Raw genomic sequence first — 10,278 nt, forward strand, 5'->3', positions numbered from 1 at the left:
ATAAATGTGCTCACATCAGAATTTTGAGCTGTAGATGGAGATTATAACTTGATGACTTACTATATTTTTCAAAGTTCTTGCTAAAATAACCTAAATAAAAACAAAACCTAAAACAGAAACAAAATGAACATATTCCCCACTGCAAATAAATAAGCAAAAGCAACAATGCATATAAATAACATTGGGTACTTCGTAAACACCGTTGTTGATCAAAAAAGTGTAAAAGCCATCCATCCAACGACAAGGTGTAACCTGTCGGGACGGTCCTAACCTCTGGTATTAAAACCTTACCAAGCGTCAAAGTGATGCCAAAGTGAATAAGGGCTGAGCAGGACCGGTTCCCTAGTATGAATACCCATCAAATGGGAAGCTACGGTATATACGCGTAATGTCCAGCTCAAAGAATGGAACATTTCGGTAAAATAAAAAAAAAATCTAGTAGGTATTATTGGCTTTTAGGCATTATTTACAACAGCGTCATTGGTACTATGAGTCTTTGATATGGGATGGACGCTCATTTATTAGTAGATGAGCCCAGACTACTAAAACGATATGATCCAAACAAAATGAAATACTCAAACACACTATTTTGGTCTTATATGACCACAGCTTTATTCAATACTACATACTTTACTCAGTTACTACAATACTCTGCGTCTAGAGGAGAGAAGGTTTTACCACCAACATAGGATTCTTTACTGTTAGGGCAGTGAGAATCTGGAATTCCCTGCCTGAGGAGGTGGTGATGGCGAACTCAGTCGAGGGGTTCAAGAGAGGCCTGGATGTCTTCCTGGAGCGTAACGATATTGTATCTTACAGTTATTAGGTTCTTTAGAAGGACGTAGATCGGGGGATTTATTCTGACGGAATATAGGCTGAACTGGATAGACAAGTGTCTTTTTTCGGCCTTGCTATCTATGTTACATGTCACTGTTAGGGCCAATGATGAATCTGCATGCGAAAAGAAATCACAGCACACACTTTCTTCTTCCATAAATGGGATGAAACTCGTCCACTCAACTCTGTCTGCACAAGAAAAAAAAAAATGTCCCACAGAGACAAAGTACGGCATCCGATTTTTATGCGTACATTGCAATTCTGTAACATAGGAAACTGTAAATGGTCTGGTAAATGATTAATAACTGCTGCCTTAAAAAATAACGTATTGGATGACTAGTGAGAAAAAAAAAAATTTGAGCTTTCTGGATGAAATTGACAATGTTTTTATACGCTCGAGTGAAACTACCCCAAGAGTTAAGTGAGTATATCCTGAGATTCGTAGATAACGGGAGATCCCTGATCTGCCTAACATACAGCAATGGGCAGGCAGCCATCCAAGGGCGGCATGGTCTGACCTGCCACACCAGCAAAGCCAGTCCACTTCAAGGGTCCAATGATTTTATCAAAAATCTTCATTCCTGTGTCAAACATGGATAACGCTACCATTATCACATCCTTCGGGCCGGTCACCAAAGCTCAAACAATTCACTACCATTAGTCCCCTGTAACATGCCGGATAATTCTACCTGACTCTATAGCCGTAACATCAAAGCTGTGACAGTAATACACCAATGGGATTTCATTAAAATAGATTCTCATTTAATAATTACATTTTTATTTATTTGCCTGAAATAAATTTCAAAATACAATTTGGCAATTATTGATAAAATACCCTAAACTCCAAATCATGAAAAAAAAAATCATTAATCAACACCCAAGGGAAGAAAAACCTTTATGGGGAGAACCTCTAGAAAACCATTGCCAGTGTCGCGGTGCATTAGAATGGACCCTCACATCGGATTGCACCACTTAAATGCCAGTCAGTGACTTGTCAGTGGTTAAACAGCAACAATCGGAGTCGCTTCCCCATGCGTGCGCCAGTAGATGTTTGGGGCGTGTTGGGAAGTGGTTATTTTACTCAGCGAATTGTAGTGTATAACCGGCTGCTTCCGATGAGACTTCACGGTCAGCGTGACAAGTTCATTTTACCTTTCCAATGATATAAAAGATCAGAGGGTGAGGAAAGCTTTCAGCTCATTTACTCAGAATCACTGGGGCTTGTTTGTTTTGACAAAGTTTAGTCATCCGCCGTGAGGTCTAATGTGCTGAAATTTGGGTTGTTTAGTAAGATAAGTGATGTAATGCTGATATTAAGGGAGACAAGAAGAAAGGTACTGTTTATCATGTCACAGGGATGGAACACGACCAGCAATTTACATATTCTAGACTAATATACTGGAAAATAACATTTCCTTGAATTAGGTACCGTATTACATGGAGAAATAATGAACATCCATGAATGAGTCACTGCAAAGAGCCACTTTCCCTGTAGAAAACCCAGTGCCCCACGCAATACTATAACTATACAGTGAAGAGGATTACATACTTGATTGCTGGGCGATAAAGTTGTATGAAGATTTGATTTTATCCATCATCCCAGCAGTGACTTACAGCTTTGTATCAGCATTAGAGATTAGCAAAAAAATTCAAAATACTTCAGTCCAATGCATCACTCCATGGCAGTCAGACCAGCGCCATGTTCACTTCTACCTTGGCAATCTTCTGCTGGCATCATGGGTACATCTTCCGCTTCGTAGATCGCTACGACATCTTGAAGCCTAGCCAGTCCTCTGTCCATTAGCTTCTGCGATTTACTAGGTCACTGCAACATCATAACGGACGTATGACTCACGTCATGACATTCCATAAGGCCTAACTATGGGGCCTAGTAAGGTGGCTAGGATACTCACAGAGGTGAAGACCGTCCTGCTTCAGCAGTCACCAAGAACTGAACTGGACACCAGATTAAGATAGTTTAGATATTTTTTTCTAATTTCTAATATGCATATATAATCAATAGAAGTAGGTCACTGGTAAAAGGAGGGGGGGAAGTAATAATCTTCAACTCCCCAGCGCTTCCATGCTGAGGTTTCTGCAGTCTCTTTTCTTGCTGCTCTAGTGTTACGTTAGCACATGTGACTGAAGCAGCCAACTCTAGCTCTAGCGGTGGTGACCTAAAGGATGTCATGTAGTAGGTAAAACCGAGACAGGAGAGGAACAAGGGAAGCATCCTCATGGAAGAAGAAGTGGATTGTTAGACATTACTCCAGTTCATGTTTTATAACAAACCAAGTGATTCCGATCACACTGACCCCATACAGTAGTCCATGACAGATGCACCACTGCATTTGGTATGGGTTATATCCGGAACACAAAAGGACAAATTTACATAAAACATCTATGAACATATGCTTAAGCATAAGCACAGAAGAGAAGGCTTTGACACTGAAGTCAGTGTTATTATACTACAACTACTCTCAAAATGTCAAATTATAGCAATTCTTCTACTTAAAGAAAAGAGTAGAAGAAGGATCTCTTGTTCATTTGCTTAAGTGCTCAAACTCCAAACATTTTCCTTTTTGTGTAGGCACTGAGTGGTGTTTTTTTTCTCTTGTTCAGGGCATACATTAAGAGATGAAAAGACGCCTGGAGAGAAGTTTAAGTGTTGAGAGTAAAATAAGTGAAAATAATTGAAAAATAAAAAAGAAAACTTTAATGTATGCCCAAGTGATCTGGTAATAATAGTCATGAGCTGGTGTGCCAATTAAGCTGCCCTCTCATTAGATGTGAATGCCACTGCTGAAGCCTTTCATTCATCACTCAAAGTACTGAGCAGAGGACGGCTACTGGTGGTGATAAATGACTACGCGAGAAATCTCTATTTGATAGCTTGATCCAAAGAGGATGGCTCATGTCCATCAAGTGTCATTATGTTACTTCCGATTAGTTCACTGCACAATTAATTAATGCCCAATACACATTACAGAAAAGTGTTTTCAGCCAGTCAGGCTGGTGATCCAATGCATTTGGGGGCCTTCTGACTCTCTCCCGATTACAGAAGGATATTTCATGTTGAATCCTTTTGTTCTCCTCTCTCCTGACAGCTTGAGCAGGGACCCAAGATCTCTCTTCCGGTCTGTAACCTCTCCAATGAATGAGGTACTGGAGTGAATTACAGACTTTCCGGGAATCAACAATCTCTTGAACTTCAAACTCAAAACTGTCATTGACAAAAACCAGTGGAGGTGGAGATGAAGGAGCCAAAACGGATGGCACAAATTCTTTTACCAGTGATTTATGAGGTGGAAAGAGCTTGGATGTGCGGTTTGAAAGACAGGGCAGAGTCAAGGGTTACTCCTAGGCAGCGAACTTCGGTATGGGGAAAGCGTAATGTAATTTATTGTGATAGATAGATCGATCAGGTAAGGAAGATCTGTGAGATGGAGGAAAGATGATGAGTTCGGATTTGTCCACATTGAGTTTGAGGAAGCGAGAGGAGGAGGAGGATATGACTGATAGATACTCTGGGATTCAGGACAGCAGAAAGGTGAATTTAGAAAAAAAATAAGGACCACCTGTTCTGTCTAGGGGTTAAACGTTTAGGAGATTCAATATAAGCCAAATTTTTATGATCAGTCACAATCGTGACCTCATGAGCAGCTCCCTCCAAAAAATGCCTTCATTCCTCAAACGCTAACTTGACAGCAAGCAGTTCATGATTTCCAACATCATAATTTCTCTCAGCAGATAAAAATTTCCTAGAAAAAAAGCACAAGGCCTTAAGTTCCTCACGGTTTTAGGACCTTGAGACGCCCCCATCCCAACATCTGAAGCATCCACCTCTACGATAAACGGTTTCTGAAGATCAGGTTGTATCAAAACTGGAGCAGACACAAAGCATTCCTTTAGTCTATTAAAGGTCTCAATGGCATCTGATGACCAAACCTTTAGATCCGCCCCTTTACTTGTGAGATCGGTAAGAGGTTTAACAATCTGTGAAAAACCCCTAATAAATTTTCTATAATAATTGGCGAATTCTAAAAAACACTGTAGTGCTTTATGGTTGTGAGGTTGAACCCAATTAATTACAGCTTGCACCTTCCCAAGATCCATCTTAAACCCTTCAGCACATACAGTGATGTGAGTTCATTTTTCCCCTTCACCTTTGATGTCTGATGAACTCCCTCTGCTGGTGAAGAGAGGTAGTGAAATAGATTGGGATGGGAAGAACCTGTCATCTGAACAGGCAGAGTGTGATTGGACATCTGGAATTTCTGAGTGGATATAAGGCAGCCGACGCCCTGCAGGGTTTGCTGGTGATCCTTTCTGCTCTGAGCTCTGGCATCCAGTTTTAGTTCCTGTCTACTAAAAGCTAAGTTTTTGCCCTGCTATTATTCCATGAGATTTTGTCTCGTTTCCTTAGTGTTTGTATTCAGCCAGTCCAGGTTGGGACTGGCTGAATTCCATTTTTTGTCTCTGATCAGTTGATCTCTTTGCTCTGTTTTCAGAATATACCTGAGTGCTGATATAGTGATTTTGAAGTCTAGCGACTTCAAGGCCTTTTTTCCTATCAGACGGTTGTGACATTTTTGTAGGGTTTTTTGCGGATTGCAGCCAGCATCTTTTCTGTCCTGTCCTATCTAGTTAGTTGGGCCCCATCGTTTGCTCAGCCTGTCTTTCTGTCTGTGTTTTCATCTGTTTTTCACCGACAATAAATGTTGGGGGCTGTCTATTGCTTTGGGGTCTGCTCTGGGGCAGTTTAGATTTCCCCTTTTTTCTTTAGGCTTATGTAGTTCTCCGGCTGTGACGAGGTGTCTAGGGCACTGTAGGAACCCCCCATGGCTACTGTTAGTGGTGGTGAATAGGATCAGGGGTCTGCAATCCGATAGCTACCAACCTCTCCGGTTTTCTGGACTTAGCTTGCATTTTTGTTTTCTCCTCCTCCGGTGACTCATTCATAACAATACAGTATGAGGAACCCCAGAAATGATATTTCTTAAACAGAGGAAGTACATTTTTTTAATTTGGTAAACAAAGAATTTTCTGAGTCTTTGTAAAACATAACGAATGTGCTCATAGTGCGAATCCAGACCAGATGCAAAAATTAGAATGTAATAAAGGTGTACCACAATAAACCTTCCAATGATATCATAAAAAATATCATCCATAAAGTTCTTAAAGACAGCAGGTGCATTGGTTAAAACAAAAGGCATGACCAGGTTCTCAAATAAACCCTCAGATGTTAAAAACGCTGTCGTCCACTCATCATCCTCCCGGATCCATATCAGATTATATGCCCCTCTAAGGTCAAGCTTAGAAAACCATTTGGCCCCAGCAAGCTGATTAATATAGGTCAGGGATGAAAGTTGGTATTTTTAACAGTAATTTTGATTAGCTCATGGAAATCGAGGCAATGGTGGAGCCCCCCCTCCTTTTTCACAAAGAAGATTCCAGCCACTACAGGTGAGGAGGAGGGACAGATATTACCCTTTCCTAAACTTTCATTGACATAATCTTTCATAGTGGTCCGTTCCTGACAAGTTATACAGGCGAGCTTTATGCAATTTGGAATTAGGAATAAGATCAATAATACCATTATAAGGATGATGGGGAGGTAGCACAGAATGAAGACACTTTTTATGACAGTTGGGGCCCCGCTTAACAAGATCCTTTTGCCACCAATCAATTACAGGATTGTGAACATGCAGCCCAGGAAACCCCAACACAAACCCGGCAGGTAAATTATCCAAGTCATAACACTAGATTGACTTTTAGTGTGAAATCCACTGTTACCAGCTGGACAAAGTTCTGGAGTAACAGTGTTTTGTCAATAGCAATAATCTTTCCAATCTAACTGTCCCTAATCCTAATTTAAGAACCAGTCCAGAATCAATAAAGTTCAATGCAGACCCATAGTCAATGAAAGCAAGTGCAGATAACCACAAGTTTTGAAAACATATAAAACAGCACTTTATGTGAGGAGTAAAAGAGAAACGAAGTCGGGGTGACCTCCTCGAATATCACTCAGACTTAGGAGATTCCCGATGGCTTGTTTGCTTGAGGGCAAATCGAGCAGTCCTTGAGATAATATCCAGCGCGACCACAGTAGAAGCAAAGTCCCAGAACAGGCTGACGTCTCCTCTCCATGGCCCGAGAGCTGGTGGTTCCAAACTCCATTGGTACCTTCTCAGGTAAGGAAACTGACTCGGAAAGAATTACGAAAACCCCTTTCTGCTCATCACTTCTCTCCCGAATTCTACAATCCATACAAATGGCCTGAGTCATGGCCTCCGCAAAACAGGGTGGAGAATGCAAAGCCAGAGCATCCTTAAGAGCATCCGTAAGGTCACAACGAAACAGACGCCTGAGAGCAGCATTGTTCCATAGAATCTCAGATTACAATTGTCAGAACTCTGAACTATAATCTTCAGCGGTGCGGCCCCACTGAGTCAGTTTCAGGATCTTAGCCTCTGCGACCTGAAACCTATCAGGTTCATCATAAATCATCCCTAAAGCGTCAAAAAAGGAGTCAACAGAAGAGCGTTCTGGTGCTAGTGGGGACAAAGAGAATGCCCAAATCTTGACCCCCATGCAATAGGGACATAATTATACCCACCCACTGGGACTCATCCCCAGAAGACCAGGATCGTAGAGTGAAAAATAATTTACAGCTCTCCTTAAATACCCTAAATTGATCCTTCCCCCCCTGAAAATCTGTCAGGAAGTGCCACAACTGTACGGGGGAGGTCAATTGTACGTCAGTGAGTCCAAGAGACATAACTACTGTCGATAGCGGAGCGCTTTGGGAACCACCCAGAGTACTAAAGTACAGAGTACATGCAGCTGGGACTGATGATTCTAGCCTCTGGTGATTCCAGGCCAGATCCTGAACCATCTGGGTGAGATTCGTCACCTGATCACAGAGTGCACGAACTAGGTCCATTGTTCAGAAAAAAAAAAAGCATAGGGCCAGACGTAATGTGGCGCTAATCACTAATCACAGACAGGACGTGAAGCAGAAGAGTCAGACATTCCTGGGTCAATATTGAGAGAGTACGTACAGATGTCCAAGGGAAATGACAAAGGCATAAAGGGGGTTTTACACATAGCGATATCGCTATAACGTCAACGATTTTGTGACATTATAGCGATAATCGCTAGCGATATCGCTGTGTGTGATACTTACCTCCGACCGGCTCCCCCGCTGGGGGGATCCGCATTCGGATTTACCTACGTGATTAGAATGCCGTGTTTTGGATGCAGCAAAAATACACTGTGTCCAAAATGCTGCTATCTCCTGATCGTGGGGAGAGAGCCTCACAGGTTCTCTCACCTGTGCAATACTAAGAAAATGCTGAAAACTTGATGTGTTGGGGGCTGTGAGGACAGGTTTTGGGAAATACTGCACTAAACAGATCAATTTCAAATTCTACTAGATAAAACAGTCCCATATTCCAAAACTCAGGGCCTTGACTAAAAGTGTTAAACAGTCCTGATCTCCAAATTTGTGTTCTTAAGATTTACCAATCAGAATCCACTCCAAAGGCCTCATTTGTTTCCAGATGACTTGTTTTAATTTCTGGCTCAATCTCCTTTATCGTTTTATTTTTTCTTCTCCCCCAACTAATGCGCCTCTTAAAGGATTAGACACGAGCAAATAAATTCATATTACCCTGGTTCAGCGATCACATTAGCACTCTGAGATTGCTGGACAGTACTCCTGCGACCCACTAACTACCTGTTGGCATCCTCCTCTCCTCTTTTGATTAGCCAGTGTCTAGTGCAACGTGATCATGGTGGCGTGATGCCAGCAGGTCAGAGCTAGCAATATTGGAATACAGACGCGTCCGCTAGAGCAGGGGTCTCATCTCTGGTCAACTGCATTAGGAGATGTTTGCGATCCTGCGTTAGTAACAAGGCCTTGGAGAGTAGAGATCAGCACAGAAATTCTAAAGTCTGCGCCTGTTGTCCAATAATCAACTTTCCGGCGTGGAACATTACAATTACGTTTACCCTTTTATTGTTCCCCCAACCACTCATGAAACTCACATTTGTCTGAGAACTGTATCTTTCTATCTTGTATTTCTGATTGAGTAGGAATCACAGGTTTCTCCAACTTCTTCTACATTAGAAGGTATGTAATTCGTTTTCGGTTATCGCGTTCTTGATTCTATTTTTGTGATACATAATTCTATTGTCATGGTCTCACATTCTATTTCATTACAACAAAGAACTAATCACTTTCAATTCTGTGAATGTATGACATGCGCTTGCTTCCTTCATGCAAATTCTGCATTTTCTTGAAAAACCCATGTTTTTTTTTAATTAAAGTAATAAAGCTGTCAGTTAACAGGAAGGGAAGGGTTAGCTTTAACTCATAAATATCAAGGAATACATAACAGGAACTCTTTAAGAAGACTAGGAGACACAGTGTTTTCATCAAAGCTACAGCAAAAAAAAGTCCTTAAGTGACATCACTGGAATCAATGTCAAATTAAACCCTGCGTATGCGCCCCTTGGCAGTCGAAATCTTGGTGCCCCTTCAGTCAACTGATTCTTATACATTTTTACATTTACTAACAATTTTAAAGACAATTAGATTTTATTAAACAGAATAATAAGTTACTCAATAGGTAATGAGTCAACATCTTCCTTGGGTGTAGGTCTATTAAAATACTCATCTGCATTCCAGAAGCTTCATCTCACAAATGTTCTATTATGATCTAGAGTTGGCAAAAACTTGCGCCATTTACCTCTCCTCCACTCCCCCTACCCATTCTGGCCAATTGCACAGTTGTCACGCCTGGTCACATAGATACCCCCTAATACGTATAAATTCTTGACTAGACCAGACAACCATGGAAAGATCATTTAACTACTATTTGCTGTAATGTTCACACCAGAGTTCCCTCTGGCCTCCATTGTCAGCTGGCCAGGCTGGCATGCCAATTGTAAATTTCATTCAATATCAAATCTATATTATTAATCCGATGCATGAGGCCTCCAAAAGATTCAGGGGCCCATAGGCCGGTGCCTACTATCCCTAATCAGAAATCTGGCATGGGCTAGAATCAGAGTCTTTGCTCCTTTTAAATCAAAGTTCATGTTATATTTCACGATAAAAATATTTTACCTGCGACAACAACAATCATTTAGGGATTGCGTTGTGGTTTCTGTATTAAGGGAGTTGGAAAAATATGGGCAGAAGGAAGGAATATCATAAGTTAATAAAAGTCCCATCACACCAGTACTCTCATCATTGTTATTTTTAAAAACAGGAAATGTCAGCCAGATCCACAACCAGATGGGATGAGATGTGGAGTCTGATCCTTAAGACAATCTGGGGGTGGGCTCTGTCTGATATCCACAGAACACCCTGTCCAAAAAGTATCTCTTGCTACGATATCTCCGAAGCATTTCCCTAGATCAGATTCATCC

This window comes from Dendrobates tinctorius, unplaced genomic scaffold (assembly GCF_039654945.1).
Source record: "Dendrobates tinctorius isolate UK_male_01 unplaced genomic scaffold, ASM3965494v1 ptg000116l, whole genome shotgun sequence".
NCBI classification, from domain to species: Eukaryota; Metazoa; Chordata; class Amphibia; order Anura; family Dendrobatidae; genus Dendrobates; species Dendrobates tinctorius.